At 39.4% G+C, this 23,619-nt stretch overlaps 1 protein-coding gene across 1 annotated transcript in view; it reads right to left on the bottom strand.

The window, feature by feature from the left end:
• SMCO2 (single-pass membrane protein with coiled-coil domains 2) overlaps positions 1-23,619 on the bottom strand; it is an 80,382-nt gene that overhangs the window by 56,268 nt on the left and 495 nt on the right. The window lies entirely within an intron of this gene.

Below are 23,619 nucleotides of genomic sequence, written 5' to 3'. Positions count from 1 at the left end.
CCCAGTAAAGATGCAGAATGGGCAAAGACTTGGGGAGAAAAAGATCACGATCATCTTCAGGGAACTGTGGTTTCCCCAGTAATCCTGGACTGGGGCATGAGGAGGTGAGGTAGTTCGAGAAGGGGTTGGAGGCGAGAGTGAAGTAAATGGAAATCCATCATACAGGGCCCCATAAGTCTTGTTAAGGGGCCGTAGACACTGAGGGCAGTGAGATGCCATTCACTGTTTTAAGCCGATGAGTTCCTTTATCGAATCTGTAAGCACACTGACTACAGTGTGGAATATGCATTAGAACAGTGTTTTCAATGCTGTCTCCATGTCAGAATCATGTGGGGAACTTTATAAAATGCCAATGTAAAGCCACCGCCCCAACCCCCACCCCAGACAGTTCAAGAGGATCATAAGGCAGAGGTTCTCAAAGCATGATCCTTGGACCAGCAACAGCATCAGGGAACTTGTTAGGAATGCAAATTCCCAGGCCCCATCCCAGACTTACTGAATCGGGAACTCCAGGAGTGGGCCCAGCAGCCTGAGGTTTCAGAAGCTCCCCAGGGGACTCAGGTACAGCTAATGTTTGAGAACCACTGGATTACAGAGAGAAAAGTGAGGAGAGAGAGAGGATAGTTGACCAATCAGAAGCAGAGAGATGATGATGTCACAGAACCCACATCAGCTCTTATTAAACTCGAGGATCAATATCATCTTGATAGAGTCCCATAGTGTCTCAAAGTGGGGAGGTTAGGATGCTGGTTAGTCATGGGGTATTTTCAGAGTGGAAACTGATCCGTGACATTTTGTCAGGGATTGATCCAATTTATAAACTAGGTAAGTTTCTGTGTTATGGATTGAATTGTTTTCCCCTCCAAATTCATATGTTGAAGACCCACCCCACAATGTGATGGTGTTTGGAGATCAGGCCTTCGGGAGATAATTAGGGTTAGATGAGGTGATGAGGGTGGGGCCCTCATAATGAGATTAGTGCCCTTATAAGACGAGGCACCAGAGAGCTTTCTCTCTCCCTTCTCCATCCTCCTCTCCCCTTCCCCTCCTGCTTCCTCTTTCCCCAATCCCTGCTTCCCAACTCCCACCCTGTGAGGACACATTAAGAAGGCCACCATCGGCCAGGTGCAGTGGCTCATGCCTGTAATCCTAGCACTTTGGGAGGCCAAGGTGGGTGGATCACTAGGTCAGGAGTTCAAGACCAGCCTGGCCAATATGGTGAAACCCCATCTCTACTAAAAATACAAAAAGTAGCTGGGCGTGGTGGTGGGTGCCCGTAATCCCAGCTACTTGGGAGGCTGAGGCAGGAGAATTGTTTGAACCTGGGAGGCAGAGCTTACAGTGAGCTGAGATCAAGCCATTGCACTCTAGCCTGGGCGACAGAGCAAGACTGTCTTAAAAAAAAAAAAAAAGAAAAGGAAAGAGAAAAAAGAAGGCCACCATCTACAAGCCAGGAAGAGAGCCCTCACCAGAAACAGACCATGCTAGCACTTGATCTTGGACTTCTATTCTCCAGAACTGTGAGAAAATAAATTTCTGTTGTTTAAGTCACCCAGTCTATGGTATTTGGTGATGGCAGCCTGAGCTAAGACACTTTTGGAATGGTAGGTGGGCTTGATGGGACACATGGGTCCCTGTGGAGTTAACTGTTAAAATGGTTTGTCTGTGGCCTTATCTTGGGACAGATGGGTCTCAGTGAGTTGCAGCTGTAACAAATTGAGCTTATATGGTTTATACTGCAAGTTTTCAGTTTTGAAATTGTGGCTTTTGTTTCACATTTTAGAATTCTAAACTAAGGTTGTGATATGAATTATTGAAATTCAAAACTCTTAATAGGGTTTCCAGATAAAATATAGAACACCCAATTAAATTTGAATTTCAAGTAAACAGTAAAATGTTTAATATAATTATATGCCAAACAGTGCATGGAATATACTTATTCTAAAACAAATTTATGTTTTATCTCAAATTCAAATTAAACTGGGTTCCTGTATTTTTTAAAATTTTATTGAGGTACAATATACCTATATAATTTGCCATATTTACCATTTTTAAATGCAGTTTAGTAGTAATAAATACATTGATATTCTTTGTTTTCCCTTTATTCTCCTCCCCTTCCCTGCCTCTGGTAACCACCAATCTACTGTCTGTCTTCATGAGAATCACTTTTTTTAGCTCCCATATATGAGTGAGAACATACGATATTTGTCTCTCTGTGCTTGGCTTATTTCACGCAACATAATGGCCTCCATTTCTATCCATGTTGCTGCAAGGGGCAGGATTTCATTTTTTTTATAGCTTAATAATATTCCACTGTGTATATATATCACATTTTCTTTATCCATTCATCCATTGATGGGCACTTAGATTCATTTCCTATTTTGGCTATTGCAAATAGTGCTGCAATAAACATGGGCGTGCAGCTATCTCTTTGATATATTGATTTCCTATCTTTCACATATATACTCAGGAGTGGGATGGCTGGATGATATGGTAGTTCTATCTTTAGTGTGCTGAGTAGCCTCCACACCGTTCTTCATAGTGATGGTACTAATTTATACTCCCACCAATAGTGGATGAGGGTTCCCCTTTCTCCATGTCCGTGTAGGCATCTGTTACTGGCTCTTTTTGATACAAGCCATTTTAACTGAGCTGATAGATATGATCACACTGTGTTTTTTATTTGCATTTCTCTGATAATTAGTGATGTTTGCAAATATTTTCTCCCATTTTGTGGGTTGTCTATTCACTTTGTTAGTTGTTTCCTTTGCTGTGCAGGAGCTCTTTAGCTGGATGTAATCCCAATTGTCTGTTTTCGCTTTGATGGCCTATACTTTCGAGGTCTTACACAAGAAATCTTTGCCCAGACCAAGGCCCTTGAGTATTTCCCCAATGTTTTCCTCTAGTAGTTTCATAGTTTCAGGTCTTAGATTCAAGTCGGTAATCCATTTCCATTTGATTTTTGTATATGTTGAGAGATAAGAGTCTAGTTTCATTCTTCTGCATATAGTTATCCAGTTTTCACAGCACCATTTATTGAAAAGACTGTTCTTTCCCCATTGTATGTTCTTCATGCCTTCGTCAAAGACGAGTTGGTTGTAAATGCATGGACTTATATCTGGGTTCTCTATTCTGTTCCATTGGTCTATGTGTGTCTGTTTTTATGCCAGTATGCTGGCATACTGGCATAAAATCATGCTGCTTTGGTTACTATAGCTTTGTGGTAAATTTTGAAGTTAGGTAGTGTGATGCCTCCAGCTTTATTCTTTTTGTTCAGGATTGCTTTGGCTATTTGAGGTCTTTTGTGGTTCCATATAAATTTTAGGATTGTTTTCTCTGTTTCTGTGAAGAATGTCATTGGTATTTTGATAGGGATTGCATTGAATTTGTAAATTAATTTAGGTAGCATTGTAATTTTAACAATATTAACTCTTTCAATCCATGAGCATGGAGTATCTTTCCATTTTATTGTGTCCTGTTCAATGTCTTTCATCAGAATTTTATTGTTTTACTTGTATAGATCTTTCACTTCTTTGGTTAGATTGATTCCTAGGTGTTCTGATTTCTTTTACAAATTGTTCACTGGTGGCATATATAAATATGATTGATTTTTGTATGTTGATTTTGTGTCCTGCGACTTGATTGAATTGATCAGTTCTAACGGTTTTGTGGTGGAGACTTTAGGTTTCTCTAGGTGTAAGATTTGTCATGTACAAACAAGGCTCATTTGACTTCTTCCTTTCCAATTTGGATGCCCTTTGTTTCTTTTGCCAAATTACTCTGGGCAGGACTTTCCAGTATTATGTTGAATAATAGTGGTGAAAGTGGACATCCTTGTGTGGTTTTCGTCTTTAGAGGAAAGGCCTTCAACTTTTCCCTATTCAATATGATGTTAGCCATGGGTTTGTCATAGATGGCCTTTATTATTTTGAGGTATGTTCCTTCTATACCCATTTTGATGAGCCTTTTTATCATAAAGGATGTTGAATTTTATTAAAATGTTTTTTGGCATCTATTGAAATAATTATATGGTTTTTGTTCTTAATTGCATTAATGTGATATATCACATGTATTGATTTGTGTATGTTGAAACATCCTTGCATCCCTGGGATGAATCCCTCTTGATCACCGTAAATGATGTTTTTATAATGTACTGTTGAATTCAGTTTGCTAGTGTTTTGTTGAGGATTTTTGCATCTATGTCCATCAGAGATATGACCTGTAGTTTTCTTCTTTCGTGGTATTTTCTTGTCTGGTTTTGGTATCAGGGTAATGCTGTCCTCATGGAATGAATTTGGAAGAATGTCCTCTTCAATTTTCTAGAATAGTTTGATTAGGGTTGGTATTAGTTCCTTGAATGTTTGGTAGAGGCCAGGCACCGTGGCTCATGCCTGTAATCCCAGCACTTTGGGAGGCCAGGATGGGAGGATCACTTGAGCTCAAGAGTTCAAGATCATCCTGGGCAACACAGCGAGACCTTATCTCTACAAAAAAATCCAAATATCGGCTGGGTGTTGTGGCGCATGCCTGTAGTTGCAGCTACTCAGGTAGCCAAGGCAGAAAGATCACTTGAGCCCAGGAGGCTGAGGCTGCAGTGAGCCATCCACTGTACTCTAGCCTGGGTGACAAAGTGAGACCCTATCTCAAAAAATAAATGAATCAATGGTTGGTAGAATTCAGCAGTGAAATAATCAACTCCTAGGCTTTTCTTTGGCAAGAGACATTTTATTATGGCTTTGATTACTGGTTTGTTGAGGTTTTCTATTTCTTTATGGTTCAATCTTGGTAGGCTGTATGTGTTCTGGAGTTTGTCTGTTTCTTCTAGGTTTTTCCAATTTGTTGGCATACAGTTGTTTATAATAGTCTCAATGATTCTTTGTATTTCTGAGGTCTCAGTTTCTATGTCCCATTTTTCATTTCTATTTATTTGATTTGATTTGATTTATTTGAGTCTCTGTTTTTTAAAATTAATCTAGCTAAAGACTAGATTGATTATATCTTTTCAAAAAGCTAACTTTTCATTTCATTGATTTTTTGGTCTCAATTTCATTTATTTCTGCTCTGATTTTTATTATATCTTTCCTTTTACTAATTTTGGATTTGGCTTGTTCATGCTTGTCTAATTCCTTGAGGTACATCATCACGTTCTTTATTTAAAGTCTACTTTTCTGATCTAGGGATTTGTTGCTTTTAACTTCCTTGTTAGTACTGCTTTTGTTGTATCACATAGATTCTGATATGTTGTATTTCCATTTTCCTTAGTTGCAAGTCATTTTTAAGCTTCATTCTTAATTTCTTCGTTGACCCATTCGTTGTTCAGGAGCATGTTGTTTAATTTTCATGTTTGATTTATTTTCCAAGGCTGCTCTTGTTATTGATTTCTAGTTTTATTCCATTGTGGTCAGAGAAGATATTTGACATGATTTCTATTTTTTTGAGTTTATGCAGACCTAAGATATGGTCTATTCTGAGAAATATTCTATGTGCTGATGAAAAGACTATGCATTCTGCAGCGATGGGGTAAAACCTGTAAATGCCAGTTAGGCCTATTAGATAAAGTGTGTGGTTTAACCCCACTGCTTCCTTGTTGATTTTTCTGTCTGGATGATCTATCTATTACTGTGAATGAGGTGTTAAAGCCTGTACTATTATGGTACTGCAGTCTATCTCTTCCTATTAATGTTTACTTTATATTTGGGGGAGCTCTGGTGTTAGGTGTATAGATGTTTATAATTTTTATATCCTCTTGCTGAATTGACCCCTTTATCATTATATAGTGACCATCCTTATTTTTTTGATAGTCTTTGATTTGTAGTCTATTTTATCTGATATAAGTATAGTTACTCATGCTTGTTTTTGGTTTCCAGTTGCATGGAATAGCTTTCTCAACCCTATCACTTTCAGTCTATGTGCATTTTTATAGGCGAAGTGGGCTTCTTGAAGGCAGCATGTAGTTAAATATTCTTTATTTATCAATTCAGCTCTTCAATGCCTTTTTTTTTTTTTTTGAGATAGAGTCTTACTCTGTTGCCCAGGCTGGAGTGCAGTGGCACAACCATTGTTCACTGCAGCCTTGACCTCCTGGGCTCAGGCAATTCTCCAATCTCAGCCTCCCAAGTAGCTGGGACTGTAGGCACGTGCCACCATGCCCAGCTAATTTTTATATTTTTTGTAGAGACATGTTATGCCATGTTGCCCAGGCTGGTCTCGAACTCCTGAGCTCAAGTGATCTGCCCACCTCAGCCTCTTAAACTACTGGGATTATAGGCATGAGCCACCATCCCCAGCCACTCTATGCCTTTTAATTAGAGAATTGAGACAATTTACATTCAGTGTTAGTATTGATAAGTAAGGACTTACTACTGTCATTTTGTTGCTTGTTTTCTGTGTTTTGAGACTCCTCTCTTCCTTTGTGGTTAAGTGATTATCTCTAGTAGTATGTTTTAAATTGTTGCTTTTTATTTTTAGTGAAGCTACTATAGGTTTTTATGCTGTGGTGACCATGAGGCTTACAAAAAACATTTTATAGCTATAAAAGTTATTTTAAAGAGATGACAACTTATCCTAGATCACAAATAAAACACTAGAAACAAAGGCAAAAAAAAAAAAAAAAAAAAACCAACAGAAAATTCCACAGTTTAACTCCACCACCCCCAACACACATTTTGACTTTTAGTTGTCTCAATTTATTTTAATATTGCCTATCTCTTAACGGGTTGCTGTATCTTAGTTGTTTTTGTTAGATTTATCTTCTGGGCTTCACTCTAGAGTTACAAGTGGACTGCACACCACAAATACAGTAATAGCGTATTCTGGGTTTGTCTGTGTATTTACTTTGCCAGCGGATGTTATACCTTAAATAGTTTTCCTTTGCACATTAGTGTTTTTTTCTTTCAGATTGAAGAACTACCATTAGCCTTTCTTGCAAGACAGAACTGGTGTTGGCGAATTCTCTCAGCTTTTGTTTTCTCTAAAAGATTTTATCTCTTCTTCAAATGTGAATGACAATTTTGAGGATACAATATTCTCGGCGGACAGGTCTTTTTTTTTCTTTTTTCTTTTAGCACTTTGAAAATGTTTTTCTACTCCCTCCTGGTCTCTGTGGTTTCTGTTGAGAGAGGTCTGTGGCCAGATGAACTGGAGCTTTTTAATATATTATTTACTTCTTACCTCTCACTGCTTTTAGGATCTTCACCTTATCTTTAGCCTTTGGGAATTTGACCATTAAATGCCTCGGGGTAGTTCTCTTTGGGTTGAATCTGTTTGGTGTTCTAAGACTTTCCTGTACCTGCATATTTACATCTTTCTCAAGTTTAGGGAAACGTTTTATCATTATTTCTTTGAATAAGCTTTCTACCTTTTGCTGTTCCTCAGTTTCCTCTTAAACACTAATAATTCTTAGATTTGGTCTTTTGAAGTTTTTTTCTGTATCTTGTAGGTGGTCTTTGTTCCTTTTTGTTCTTTTTCTTTTTTCTTCTCTATGTATTTTCAAATGCCAGTCTTCAAGCTCACTGATTCTTCCCTCTGCTGGTTCATTTTGCTGTTGAGAGTCTCTAGAGTTTTTCAACTCAGCAAATGTATTTCTCACTTCCAAGATTTCTGTTTGAGTTTTTAAAAAGTATTTCAATGTCTTTGTTAGATTTCTCTAATACATTTTTGAACTGTTTTTCTGTGTTATCTTGGAGATTGCTGAATTTCCTTAAAACTGCTATTTTGAATTCTTGATTGGAGAGCTCACAAATTGCCATCTTGTTCGGGTCAGTCACTGGATTTTTGCTTTGTCTTTTTGGCAAGGTCATGGTTTCCCATTTTCTTTTGTTTCTTGTGAGTATATGTCTATGTCTTTGCATTGAAGGATTAGTTACTCAAGTCACTGCCTCCTTTCCAGTTCTAAGTGGCCTTAAGCTCAGGTTCACCTTGGCCATAATAAATGTTCTGAAGCACTGCCTGTCCCAAACGGGGAAGGTCCCAAAGGGATTATCCCAGCAGTGTAGGAAGGCTGGCTAGGGGTCCGTGCCCAGGGGGCCTGGGGAACATACCTCCTACAGCCACTTTTATCTGGTCTCCTTTGGCCAAGTTACAGAGCAGAGTTTCTGGGCTGAAGATGGTAGCCCTGCCTCCCTATTTGTCTCTGCCTATCCTTAGGGATATTTCTCCCATGAAACAGTCCTAATGCTAATTGCGGGTTAAGGCAAGAACAGTTCTCCTGCCAGAAAAACCAAAAAGGTGAGGAAGCTTATTAACCACCTCAATTTCACTTTTCCAGAGCGGGAACCATAAGTTGGAGGAGGATTTTCCATGTGGTTCATGTCTTGCAGAATGGGGTGGAAGGGGCATTGCAGATGCAGAAGTCTGGTTCTCCTACCACTGTCTCAGAGTTCTTCCATTTCTCTGTCGCCACAGGAACTGTCTCATCCTCATACTTGAGCTCTGGTTTGTTGCTGGTGAAAATCTCAGTCCTATATATTTGTTTGTTTGTTTGTTTGTTTTGTGGGGGAAATGGTGGGTGGGTGGGGGGGGGGGGAAGCCAGCTTACTTCTGTGTGGCCATTTTGGAACTGGAAACTCCAATCTCCTGTATTTGCTAAACCGGCAAGTCTAACCTGTAAAGGATTGATATAGATAGATGAATGTTTGTTGAATGGATGACTAATGTAGTTGATCAGATGTATAGAGTAAAAGGGAGAAATGAGTGAATGATGTCTTCCAGGTTCCTGGTTTGGAAACTGGGCACATATTGGTACCCTTCAGAAAAATAAGGACAATAGAGGAAAAGCAGGTTGGGGAAGAAAGGCAAAGTGATGAATTGCATTTTGGACAGGTTGAGGTTAAGGTCTCCCTGGAACATATTAATAAATACGACCAGTAGGCTGTTGGCTGCGTTGTTCTGGAGTTAAGAAGAAGATCAGAATGGAATCATAGGTTTGAGAGTCATCATCAATTGATGGTAGTAAAGCTATAGAAGTGGATGAAACCACAGAAAATAAAGCAAGTAGAAAGCAGGCCTAGGATGAAGCCTAAAGGAACTCTGACATTTGAATGGCCAGCTGGTTAAAGGAAAACCAGAAGTGAGATATCACAGAAGCTGAGGGAGGAAGAGTCGAGAAAGGGAAGAAGTGGTCTGCAGTGACTAACATTCCAGAGAAACAAATGTTAGAGAACACAAAGAGGTCACTGGTGACCTTGATGAGAAGCATTTCAGTGGAGGAGGTGAGACAAGAAGTGAATCAGAGAAGTGAAAGCAGGAAGCCTGGGAGTGTAGGCAAGTCTTATAAAAACCCAACTGTGAAGAGAAGGGTGGTCCCTGGAGAAAGACAGGGGGCCTAGGCCGGGCGCGGTGGCTCAAGCCTGTAATCCCAGCACTTTGGGAGGCTGAGACGGGTGGATCACGAGGTCAGGAGATCGAGACTATCCTGGCTAACACGGTGAAACCCCGTCTCTACTAAAAAATACAAAAAACTAGCCGGGCGTGGTGGTGGGCGCCTGTAGTCCCAGCTGCTCAGGAGGCTGAGGCAGGAGAATGGCGTGAGCCCGGGAGGCAGAGCTTGCAGTGAGCTGAAGTGAGCTGAGATCCGGCCACCGCACTCCAGCCCCAGCGGCAGAGCGAGACTCCATCTCAAAAAAAAAAAAAAAAAAAAAAAAGACAGGGGGCCTAAAGATGATTGTGTTTGTAATCAGAGTAAACAGAGTAGGTTTAAATGCCCTAGAAAAGAGGGAGATGTTGAAGATACAAGAGAGGGAGACAGACACGAGGTGTTGAGGGGAAATCGGATGCAGAGCCCAGGTGAAGGGGTCTTTCGACAAAAGGAGCTCTCTTCCATTGTAGCAGGACAAGTCACAGACAAAACTCCTCAGACACCGAGTTAAAGAAGGAAGGGGTTTATTTGGCCGGGAGCATCGGCAAGACTCCTATCTCAAGTGCCGAGCTCTCCAAGTGGGCAATTCCTGTCCCTTTTAAGAGCTCACAACTCTAAAGATGTGCATGTGAGAGGGTCGTGATTGATTGAGCAAGCAGGGGGTACGTGACTGGGGGCTGCATGCACCAGGAATTAGATCAATTAGATCGGAACAAAACAAGATAGGGATTTTAACAGTGTATTTCTGTACAATGTCTGTAATCTATAGATAATATAACCGATTAGGTCAGGGGTCAATCTTTAACTACCAGGCCCAGGGTGCAGCACCGGGCTGTCTGCCTGTGGATTTCATTTCTGCCTTTTAGTTTTTACTTCTTCTTTCTTTGGAGGCAGAAATTGGGCATAAGACGATATGAAGGGTGGTCTCCTCCCTTACCATATTGACAGGAAGGAGGCTGGAGCTGCGCATGCAGGTGAACTGGCAGTTTAGGAAAAGGAAACTGCTTTATGGCAGGAGAGCTCTGTGCACAGATTCTCTCCCCTAAAGAACCCCCTTCCCTTTGTGACCTGTTCATGCCAGTTGTACTTATAAAATTTAACAATGTGAGCTGAAGGAAATCAATTTAAAATAGAATCGAGTGAAATAAAATCAAACTAAATGAAAGCTACACTTTGGGAAAATCCTTTAAAAGGTGAGTTGCTACTTTTTTGGGTCAAAGTAGGTGTGGGCAAAATCAACTATAAAAGTTGAGATTTAAAAAAAAAAAAAAACAGAACCCCCAAAACTGAGTAGGACTTTCACCTGAATTGCTTTACCTAAAAAGTCCAAATTGGACATCAATGAAAAATCATTGTCATGATTTTTGCAGAACTCCAATTTATGGACCTTCTCCAAAAGGTCTTGGCTCTAACTCAGATGATTAACAAATGGATGCCCACTATGTTTTGTTTTTGTTTTTGTTTTTTGAGACAAGGTCTTTCTCTGTCACCCAGGCTGGAGTACAGTAGCACCATTATAGTTCACTGTGGCCTGGAACTCCTGGGCTCAAGTGATCCTCCCGCCTCAGCCTCCCAAAGTGCTAGGATTACAGGTATGAGCCACTGCACCCAGCCCCACTTATGTTTTAAGTTAAAATAAAATGTATACGTTATACATATGTTTCTTTTTTAGTGATTTCCTGCTTTAATAAGCCTTTTCAGTTCATGTAACAATGTGTAATCCCAACCACATCCCATAAGGGGGTTTCTGCTGTACTTTCATGGTCAACATGGTGAAGTGATATGCATAGTCATCTCTTGTAAGGACAATGTGGTGACATGGAAAGTTTGAAGATAGGGAAAAAGTTTGAAATTGCTGTTCATAGGGAATGGGCAAGATAACTGGCTTCATAAATATATGTAGCTCTACCATCATGCCCTCTGTGCCTATATCTAGCCCATTACCAGGAGGGGCACGATTTTACCACCTTACTCTTAGCTAGCTCACCAGGAACATACTTCGGGGTCAGTGGATGGAGCTTTCCTTTACTTGATATATCTGGGTCAAGTGGATGGAGCGGATGGAGCATTCCTTTACTTGATCCATGTCATTACTTTTAAATTCAGACAGAGTCAACCTTAGCCAGGCACCTGGAAGCTTATTCTTTCCCTGACCTCCCTCACTCTCTCTCCTTTCTTTTCATTTCTTCCTCTTTTCTTTTCTACCTTTCTCCTCTTGTGCTAGACCCATCCTGTGATGTGTTTCCTGATTCATATGTTGAAATCCTAACCCCATTGTGATGGTATTAGGAGGTGGGACATTTGGGAGGTGATTAGGTCATGACGGTGGAGTCCTTGTGAATGGGATTAGTGCCCTCATAAAAGGGATCTCAGAGAGCAACCCTTCTCCTTTTCCGTCATGTAAGGACACAGCAAGAAGACAGCTGTCTATGAACCAGGAAGTGGAATCCTCATCAGATACTGAGTCTGAGAGTATCTTGATTTTGGATGTCTCAGCCTCTAGACTGTGTAAAAAAAATGTTTGTTGTGTAAGCAATCTAAGGTATTTTTGTTATAGCAGCCCAAATGGAATAAGACAGTAGGAATGGAAAAGATGGAAGTGGGTAAAGAGAAACAAGAACCTCATGCTGGCTAGCTGAGGCTCATTGGTAGGGAGACCATGAATTTATACAGAACTATGACTTTCTCCAGAGATGCCTGGTATCTCTAGTGTAGAAATGGGGTCACCAGAGAGCTGAACTGACCCAGAGCTGGGAATTTTTGGAGTCAGTAGGGCCAAAGATAATGGGGCCAGGAGGTTGAGAACACTGTCAAAGAGTAAGCGAAGTGATAGCCTTGGAGGACCAGTCTAGGTAGGGAAAGAAAGCCGGGGGTGTGGGGGGAGAGAGAGAGAGAGAGAGAGAGAGAGAGAGGAGAGAGAGAGAGAGAGAGAGAGAGAGAGAGAGAGAGGAGAGAGAGAGAGAGAGAGAGAGAGAGAGAGAGAGAGAGAGAGAGAGAAAGAGAGAATGAAGGGGTAACAAAGCAAAATAGGAATCAGATGAGTGGTGGCATTAATGAAGACAAAGAACAAACAGGAGAATGTTTTTTCCTGTCCCTTTTAACAGAAAGAAAGGAAGACTCTACCTCTTTAGAGTTTAGAGTAGTGGTTCTCCATTATGGGGGTGGGGAGTTTGCACCCCACCCTCCCAGAGGACATTCGGCCCTGTCTGCAGACATTTTTGGTTGTCACAATTGGGGGTTGCTGCTGCCATCTAGCGGATAAAGGTCAGGGATGCAGCCAACAGTGCACCGGACAGGCTCCCAAGGCAAACAATTATACAGCTCCAAATGTCAGTAGTGCCAAGGTAGAGAAACCCTGCTGCAGAAAATGTGTCACTGTCATCTGAAAACTGTGAAGCACTCTCCAAAATGGGAATATTACCCAGTAGTTTAAAACGTGCCTGCCTAGGGAACCCCGGCTTCTCAGCACAGTTTATCCTGCCATGAAAAAGAATGTGAAGGTCTCCAAGAGGACAGGGAGATTTCAGGAGCCCCTTGGAAGGTGATGGTTGTGAGTGGAGCCTTCCATGGCCTGGTAGCAGGTGCCGCCTCTGTGTAGCAGACAGCCTCCTACAGACACTCCCTCAGTCACTGCAGCTGCCCATGGTGCCATCTCTAGAGCAAACAAGCTCTCGTATTTGACTTAGAGGACCACCTCCCTTAAAATGTCCTCTTGCTATTTATATAAGTTTGGATTATTTCTATAGCTGGGGAATGGCTACATTATTTTCTCCTTAAGCTGCCACAGATATTATTAGTCAACTTTGCAGTATTTTTTTCTTTTTTTTTTTTTAATTGTAAACTAATTGTCTAAATCCAGTGATAAAAAAGAATGGAACTTTTTTAGTTGGTTTGTTTTCCTGAAAATGCTAGCATATCTTCATGTTCTAAAAATACATAGACAACTTCTGTACTCAATTTTGCTACAATAGGAGGGTCATTGTTCGGCTGCTCATTAGATGTTATATTTGGAAAGCTGTCTCTGTATTTTGCTCTTCAATTTGAGGAAATTCTAATATTACCAAGATCACAAAGAATAAGCCTCAACAAGTCTAGATAAAATGGACCAAACTAATACCAGACACGAAGCAAGCAATAGTTCATAGTAGCGTGTCTCAGAATCACCTAGAGGGCCTATTAAAGGTTTCTGGGCCCCATACTCAGAGTTTCTGATTCAGTGGGCTCAGGGCGGGCCCAAGAATTTGCATTCCCGACAAGCTCCCAGGTGACACTAATGTTATCAGTCCCAGGACTGATACTGGGAACCACTGTAGATTCCGACATTTATTTTTGATGGATTCTGTTTTGGTGCTAGGTTATGTTTCAGAAATCAGCTCTTTACTTTTCAGAACCACATAGTATGTTACTCTCTAATGGTTGTTCTTGTGACCACACATCTGAGATTGGAGAACGTTAAGCTTTAAGATGTTTTGCACAGGGAGGTGGGAGTTACAGTGAGCTGAGATAGCACCACCGCACTCCAGCCTGGGTGACAGAGCCAGACCATGTCTCCAAAAGATGTTTTGCAATCTTGCATGTTCACAGCCACTGTTGGTATGATTTTTAATAATTTTATTTTCTGTGACCTCTTGAGAAGAAATATTTTAATAACAAATGCTCACCAAAACTGTATCTATGTAAATACATAATCTTGAGTTAAAGGAAGAACGGCCTCTAGGCAGTAGGCCTAAGCAGCCATGATTTCTCATCTGTGCAAAACACCAGCTAGATATCCAATTAATAATGACTTCATTCCTTTTGTGGCTTAGTCTTTCAATATTTGTAATCATTATAGTTTAAAACAATCACTTAAAGTTGGGTAGAGTTGTAGAATTTCCTTTCTCCTGACACTTTTGAAATGTTTATTCCTGGTTGAGAATATGGTATGTGTGTATGTGTGTGTGTATGTGTATGTGTGTGTATCTGTGTATGTATGTATATGTGTCTATGTGTCTGTGTGTCTGTGTGTGTATGTGTGTGTATATGTGTGTATGTGTATGTGTGTGTATATCTGTGTATGTATGTATATGTGTCTATGTGTCTGTGTGTGTATGTGTCTGTGTCTGTGCATGTGTGTGTATATGTGTGTATGTGTGTGTGTGGGTGTGTGTATACATCTGCATCTGCCCATGGTGTGGAGCATCCCCTTCATCTCTAGAGCAGATGCCCACTTATTTGACTTAGAGGTAGCCCCCTCCCTTAAAATATCCTCTATCTATATAAGTTTGGATTGTTTCCATAGCTGAGGAATGGCTACATTATTTTCTCCTTAAGCTGCCACAGATAATATTAGTCAACTTTGCAGCTATACTCTTATGCTGTTAACGTTTCCTTCTTGTATTGTTAGAGACCAGTCCTCTAAATCTAGTGATAAAAGAGAATGGATCTTTTTTAGTTGCTTTGTATTCCTGAAAATGCTAGCATACACACACACACGTATATATGTGTGTACATGTATGTTTATATTTTTTATTGTTTTTTAAACTTTAAAAATTACACATTTTCTTGGAGACCAAATTTCACAAGATAGTTAAGATGCAGAATAAAGTTGACTAACGTTTTCCAGAGAACTGACACCAATGTTATAAATGGCCACTCTATGGCAAATACTGGAGAACTGTTTCAATAATACTGTTTCATACAAATCTCATTTCACAGTATTTTCATAGAAACAATACAGAAAATGAGGATTAATCAGTGAAATAATTTCTGTCTGGGAGGATTTCTCAGTGAGTTTAATATGCTTGTAATCATTGTGAATCTGCAGCTATGACTGTTTTCCAACGTGGCATGTTTGGAGAATTCTGCTTTAATGAATATGCTTTTGGAAGTGTTTTTGAAGACATAATGACAAACAGATTTCATGTAGCCTGTCACCTCAGTTGATCGTGAATGGTTGCCTGGAGCTCTGTGTTGAGAAGGGTTCTGAAGCCCATTTGGGTTCAGCAAGCAAAAGCGTGATATTTCTTTAGCCGTATCTGCTGGGGATGTGGAGAGGATATGGTACAAATGCTGTGTGCTTGCTATCCCTCTTTTAGATATGAACAAGGATAGTTCTTTTTTTTCTGTCTCCCATTTCTTCTCCTTATATAGATGTATAAATTAGCCTCTCATATTTACAATGCTGAACTGAGTAATGATTTACAAATACAATTTTCATACTACATATTTCAAGAAATTTCCTAAGGGTTTTCAAAATGTATTTCATGGCATTTGTTAAAAGTTTTTAATGTATTTTTTCCCAAATAAGTAGGACACGTGCTTCAGCAACTGAGATGGAAATAGACACCAAAAGCACAAGCAACAAAAGCAAAAATAGACAAGTAGGACTGCATCAAACTTAAAAGCTTCTGCACATCAAAGAAGACAATCAGTGGAGTGAAAAAAAAACCTATGGAATGTGAGAAAATATTTGCAAATCAGGTATCTGATAGGGTGTTAACATCCAGAATACATATATATATATATACATATATATACACACACACACACACACACACATATATATATATATATATATATATATATTTTGAGATGGAATCTCGCTCTGTCACCCAGGCTGGAGTGCAGTGGTGTGATCTTGGCTCACTGCAAGCTCCACCTCTCGGGTTCACACCATTCTCCTGCCTCAGCCTCCCAAGTAGCTGGGACTACAGGCGCCCGCCACCTCGCCTGGCTAATGTTTTGAATTTTTAGTAGAAGCGGGGTTTCACCGTGTTAGCCAGGATGGTCTCAATCTCCTGACCTCATGATCCACCCATCTCAGCCTCCCAAAGTGCTGGGATTACAGGCGTCAGCCACTGCACCCAGACCCAGAATATATTTTTAAAAACTCCTACAACTCAACAAAAATAAGCCAAATAACTTGATTTAAAAATGAGCAGAGGACAGAAGATATACAAATGGCCAACAAACATCCGAAAAGACACCCAACATCACTAATCATTAGAGAAATGCAAATTAAAACCACAATGAGATATCACTGCACACCCATTAGGAGGGCCACTATCCAATAAACAGAACAATAGGAGTATAACAAGAGTTGTAACAAGAGTTGGCAAGGATGTGGAGAAACTGGAACCCTTATGCACTGGTGATTGCAATGTAAAATGGTGCAACCACTATGGAAAACAGTTCCGAGATTTCTTACCTCAAAAAAAAAAAAAAGAAAAAGAAAATGGAATTATCATATGATCCAGCAATCTCACTTTCAATCCAAAGAATTGAAAGTAGGATCTTGAAGAGATATTTGCACACCCATGCTCCTGCCAGCATTATTCATAATAGCTAAGAGGTAGAAGTAACCTAAATGTACTTCAATGGATGGATGGATTTTTTAAAAACATGATCTACAATGGAATATTATACAGCCTCAAAAAAGAAGGAAATTCTGTCACATGGTACAACGTGGATGAACACTGAGGCTATGATGCTAAGAGAAATCCAGTCACAAAAAGACAAATACTTCACGTAAGTATTTGTCTTTAAAGTATTCAATCTTATAGAAACAAAGCAGAATGGTGGTTGCCAGTGGCTGAGGAGAAGAGGAAATGGTATAGAGTATCAGTTTTACAAGATAAAAACATTCTAGAGATCTGTTGCAAATCTCAAGATAAAAACGTTCTAGAGATCTGTTGCAAATCTAGTGGTTAACTAATTATAGTTAACCACTAAGTGTGTGATTCAGTAGTGTTATGGTAGTAAATTTAGGCCAGGTGCAGTACCTCATGCCTGTAATCCCAGCACTTTGGGAGGCCAGATCACTTGAGGTCAGGAGTTCGAGACCAGCCTGGCCAACATGGCGAAAACCCATCTCTACTAAAAATTAAAAAACTTAGCCAGGCATGGTGGTACACACCTATAATCCCAGCTACTAGGGAGGCTGAGGCAGGAGAATGGCTTGAACCCAGAAGGCAGAGTTTGCAGTAAGCTGAGATCGCACCACTGCACTTCAGTCTGGGGCAACAGAGCTGTCTTAAAAAAAAAAAAAAAAAGATAGTAAATTTTATGTGTTTTTTTCACAATTAAATATCTTTTGTAAAAGAAATTGCTGTGCATTGAGTTCAGGGGGTTGGGGTCCCTGAGAGCGCACAGTAAGTCAAAGGTTGATCAAAATCATGGTTGAGAGCATGCATCGAGCTGCTTGGGTCTGGAATCTAACTCCACTGCTTATGAGCAGTGGGGTAACCTTTTTAAGTTACTTAACTCTTAAGCTCCAGTTTGCTTGGGTATAAAATGGGGGATAATACCAGCATTTATCTTCAGGATTGTTAGGAGGCTTACATTAATACATGTAATAGGCTTAGGAACTGTGCCAGCCATGGTAAGTATTTAATAGAGGTTTGATTTTATTCTTATTCCCTCAAAATTTCAACAACGCAAGAGAATTCATATTGTAGCATTGGCAGATGGTTCCAAGAATAAACATGTTGGAATTAGATTTCTATATATAACAAAAGTTTAAAGGAATGCTAACACAGCCAAACTGTTTCTGAAAGTTTGGTTCTAACACAGTGGAACCTCCTGGGTTCAAGCAATTCTCCTGCCTTATTGACGGAAGTGTTTGATGGGTGATCTGATAAATTAAAAACTTTAAAAGGAAACAAAGTCAGAAAAAGCCACTCTTCCCTCTGCTGTCTTATAAATATTTTACAAACAAATATATAGAACTATATTTTATAGTTTGAACACTTTTCAGAAAATAAGAGAAGAAAAAGTGACATACTATCACATAATGGAAAGATCAGTATCAAACTCTACTGTGTTTATTAACTTAAACAGTTTGGTACTGGTGAAAGAACAATCACATTAATTCAACTCCTTGCCCACCACCACCATTACTTCCTTTCAAAACGAGTACCAGAATATTCAAGAACTTAATCAACGGTAATGGCAACATTTCAAATCAGTGGGAAAAGAAAGGATAGTCACTGGAGAGTTGTGGAGAAAGGGCATAATATTTTGGAAAGAAAAATAGACTCCTGTATCTTAATATAGGCCAAAATAAACTTCAGCTAGATCAAAGACTTTAGTATAAACTACAAAACCACAGGACACCTAGAAGGAAACTGAGGTGTGTGTTTATTTGATCTTGGGGTGGAGAAGTTTTCCCTCCTAAGCATAAAAACAAAGAAATTAAGCAAGAAAAATCAACATATTTAACCACATAAAATTAACTCTGGAAAGAATGCTGAATGCAAACTGTGTTTATGGCAATTGGGCAATTCTGATCTGGCAATTGCACTCCAAGAAATTCATTCTAAACAACAGAAGAGAGGTGTACAGCATGTGCGTGTGTAGAAGGATGTTAGCTGTCATGTTACCCATAACAGTAAAACTTTCCGACATCATAAATGCTCCATAATAAAGAAATATTTAAATGAATTGTTGACTTCCTATTCTATACTCATTCTGGGCCACTCATGAAGTGACAATAAAAGCATACTTAGAAACATAAGTACAATAATCAGCTAAAAAATGATACAAGTGGTTGCTCTGGAGAACAATAATTAGGGCTAAGGTGGGGACTTTTTTTTTTTGTAATTTTATGATTTTAAATGTTATCTGACTTTTAACCAATATATGTGTTACTTTGTACAATTTCATTATTCTTTTTTGTATTAAACAGTAGGATTCTAACTTTTAAAAAATCATTAGAATATAAAGGCCTTGAAAAAAGAGAAAGACTAGCCAAGTGTTGACTATGGTTTTTCACTGGGTGGTCAAATTTCTTATTAGGTGATTTTTATTTTCTTTTTAGCACCTTTATATAATCCTGAATTTTCCAAAAATGAATGTAAAGTTCTTTTACAATCAGAAAAAACAATTAAAAATGCAATCTGCTACTAAAATGTTACTACAAAGAAATAGAATGTGTCTTTTTACTCGTTTATTATTTTACATATAATCTATGTGTCCATTTTCTCCCCCAATAATAGATATTTCAGACACTATAACTGTGTTTTACTTGAACTTTGCTAAACCAAACGGAACATTTATGGGCTCCCAAATAATTTAATAATCAGCTAATTATGTGATATTGGTCTACATGTCCCTTCTGGTAGATGAGAAGCCTTTTGGGTGATTGCTCAGTCAACAAAGTATTAAATACAATTTTCAAGGGCTCTGTTAAATTTTAAGTTTACGTAATGTAGGCATCTCATTTTAGTGTAGTTATGTAAAAAAAAAAAAAAAGTAAATTTATTTGATGTATTTACCCCCAAGGTAAAATGTAACAGATTTCCTCCTGGACAGGAGTAAATGTGAGAAGCATTGCCTTAAAGTCAGTCAAGAGGTAGGAGTGTCTAAGAAACTGTAATTCCAAGGCCAGAGGCACACAGTTGGACAAGAATTTAAGACAACTCTTTATTGACTCCCTCAACACACAATGCCTTAAGCAATGGACAGAGTCCTCCACAGTGACTAGTGGCTGAGTATTAAAAAAAAAAAAAAAAAATGGGTGGCCAACATTAAGATTAAAAAGGTGTGACACAGCTTTCTCTGCCTTGCCTCCCCTCCTCAACAAAAAACAACCAAAACAGCCAAACAAAAAGATTGAGGCTCACGTTCTGAAAGTGCCCTTGCAAAAATTATAACAGTGAGAAAAATCTGACATAGGAAAATTATGACAGTGACAGAAATCTGACCTAACTAGCTCCATCTTGCTTCTAACTTCCAAGGTATCCTTGTTCATTCCTGGGTGTAGGTTGAATTAACTTTGGGAGGGGTTTAGTTTATAGTTTAACTCTGAAACAAAGGTGCTAACAGCCCCTCCCTGAAACAAACTCACTCCTTGCCTGGGGACCAGACTGCCTTTGTAAAACTAACAAATTATTTACAAGATTAGAAATTATGGCTTGGGAGTATTCCCAACCTCCCCAACTGCTCCTGTGGATAACATCACTATTGTAAAACCTAACATTGGTGTTCAGAGATGTTTCTGATGAACCAGCTGGTGTCACCCACAAGGGTAATCCAGCTCAACTAGTTCTGCGATCCCACCCAGGAACAGAAGACAGCAAGAAAAACCAGCTTCAACCCCGTATGATTTCATCCCCAACCCGACCAATCAGCATTCCCCATTCCCTAGCCTTCTGCCTGCAGAAATATCTTTAACAAACTCTCACCTCCAAAGTTTGGGGATGGCTGATTTGAGTAACAATAAAACTCCAGCCTCCCATTTACCTGGCTCTGTATGCATTGAACTTTTAAAAATTATTATTATACTTTAAGTTCTAGGGTACATGTGCACAATGTGCAGGTTTGTTACATATGTACACATGTGCCATGTAGGTGTGCTGCACCCATTAACTCATCATTTACATTAGGTATATCTCCTAATGCTATCCCTCCCCGCTCCCCTACCCATGACATGCCCTGGTGTGTGATGTTCCCCTTCCTGTGTCCAAATGTTCTCACTGTTCAATTTCCACCTATGAGTGAGAATGTGCGGTGTTTGTTTCTTTTTTTGTCCTTGTGAAAATCAATGTGCAAAAATCACAAGCATTCCTATACACCAATAACAGAGAGCCAAATCATGAGTGAACTCCCAATCACAATTGCTTCAAAGAGAATAAAATACCTAGGAATACAACTTACAAGGGATGTGAATGACCTCTTCAAGGAGAACTACAAACCACTGCTCAACGAAATAAAAGAGGACACAAACAAATGGAAGAACATTCCATGCTCACGGATAGGAAGAATCAATATTGTGAAAATGGCCACACCGCCCAAGGTAATTTATAGATTCAATGCCATCCCCATCAAGCTACCAATGAGTTTCTCCATAGAATTGGAAAAAAACACCTTTAAAGTTCATATGGAACCAAAAAAGAGCCCGCATTGCCAAGACAATCCTAAGCCAAAAGAACAAAGCTGGATGCATCATGCTACCTGACTTCAAATTATACTACAAGGCTACAGTAACAAAAACAGCATGGTACTGGTACCAAAACAGAGATATAGACCAATGGAACAGAACAGAGGCCTCAGAAATAATACCATATATCTACAACCATCTGATCTTTGACAAACCTGACAAAAACAAGAAATGGGGAAAGGATTCCCTATTTAATAAATGGTGCTGGGAAAATTGACTAGCCATAAGTAGAAAGCTGAAACCAGATCCCTTCCTTACACCTTATATGAAAATTAATTCGAGATGGATTAAAGAATTAAATGTTAGACCAAAAACCATAAAAACCCTAGAAGAAAATCCAGGCAATACCATTCAGGACATAGGCATGGGCAAGGACTTCATGTCTAAAACACCAAAAGCAATGGTAACAAAAGCCAAAATTGACAAATGGGATCTAATTAAACTAAAGAGCTTCTGCACAGCAAAAGAAACTACCATCAGAGTCAACAGGCAACCTACAAAATGGGAGAAAATTTTTGCAATCTACTCATCTGACAAAGGGCTAATATCCAGAATCTACAAAGAACTCAAACAAATTTACAAGAAAAAAACAAACAACTCCATCAAAAAGTGGGCAAAGGATATGAACAGACACTTCTCAAAGGAAGACATGTAAGGAAGCCAAAAGACACATGAAAAAATGCTCATCATCACTCACCATCAGAGAAATGCACATCAAAACCACAATGAGATACCATCTCACACCAGTTAGAATGGCAATCATTAACAAGTCAGGAAACAACAGGTGCTGGAGAGGATGTGGAGAAATAGGAACACTTTTACACTGTTGGTGGGACTATAAAGTAGTTCAACCATTATGGAAAACAGTATGGCAATTCCTCAAGGATCTAGAACTAGAAATACCATTTGACCCAGCCATCCCATTACTATTAATGGGTATAATCCCATTTAATTATGGACTATACCCATTACTATTAATAGGTATAATCCCATTAATACCCAAAGGATTATAAATCATGCTGCTATAAAGACACATGCACACGTATGTTTATTGCAGCACTATTCACAATAATAAAGACTTGGAACCAACCCAAATGTCCATCAATGAGAGACTGGATTAAGAAAATGTGGCACATATATGCCATGGAATACTATGCAGCCATAAAAAAGGATGAGTTCATGTCCTTTGTAGGGACCTGGATGAAGCTGGAAACCATCATTCTCAGCATTAAACTCTTTATTACAATTTCCCCATCTTGATAAATTGGTTCTATCTGGGCAGCAGGCAAGAAGAGCCCGTTGTGTGGTTGTAATACCTACACCAATTCTAGGGAGTCAACCAGCATGAATTACAAGAGGTTCTATTGTCCCTTCTGCAGAGAACCCCTTCCTCCCTCTGGCCCCAGGTTGTCTGGCTGTTGGCTATTTCTGATGTCTTTTCCCCTTCAAGGATGCCTTTAAAGTTCATTTTAATGTATTTAATCAGATTTAAAATGTTATAAAGGGAAGGCAAAATAAGCAGTATGTTCTGTCCACCCTGAGGCCCTCTGTTCCCTACTCCACTTTCCTCAGAAGAGCCCTAGAATAAGAGGTCTGTGAACACGTCCATTTGTTGTTTGTGAATGGCAAGATCAGCGGTTCTCAAAGTGTGGTCCCCAGGCCAGATACCTCAGGATCACCTGGCAACCTATTGGAAATGCAAAATCTCAAGCTCCAAGTCAGACCAACTGAATCAGAAATTATGGGCATAAAGGGATCCATAATCTGTGTTTTAACAAGTCCTCCAGGTAATTCTGATGCAACTAAATGTGAGAACCATTGGTCTGGATAAATAGGAAAAAACTGCAAGAGTGTAACATATTTTGACGACTTCACAAGCAAAGTTAAAGCCTGACCTTCCCATACTCTATTAGCACTCCGCACATCCCTTTAAAGTAGCAGCTATCGTATTCTATAGTTACTGCTTTCCACTGTCTTTCTACTAAACTGTGGTCTCTTAAGAGCAGGGACTGTGGTGTTTTCAATTGTCTCTAAGAGCATAGCACAGGATAAATAAGTCCTTAAATGGAAACAAATGGTGTCATTTATTAAGAACGATTTGAACTTTCTTTTAAAATGCCTTATAGATGTTCCCCTTAGCAAACAAAATTGTTTACTTCTTTGTGCTGTAGACATATGTCTTCCCAAACACCCTACCTCAATTGGGTTCTCTAGGTACTTAACGCTTTCCCATTGGTTATGAATTTCTACTGTTATTTGGGTTAAACTTTTGCAAGGCTTAAACTGCTGTTATACTACTTATATATTTGTTTGCTATATAGTCTCAGGAATTTTTTACTAACTT

Source organism: Rhinopithecus roxellana, chromosome 10 (genome assembly GCF_007565055.1).
Source record: "Rhinopithecus roxellana isolate Shanxi Qingling chromosome 10, ASM756505v1, whole genome shotgun sequence".
Taxonomy (NCBI): domain Eukaryota; kingdom Metazoa; phylum Chordata; class Mammalia; order Primates; family Cercopithecidae; genus Rhinopithecus; species Rhinopithecus roxellana.
The sequence above is the reverse complement of the archived record's forward strand: the minus strand, read 5'-3'. Positions and strand labels throughout refer to the sequence as shown.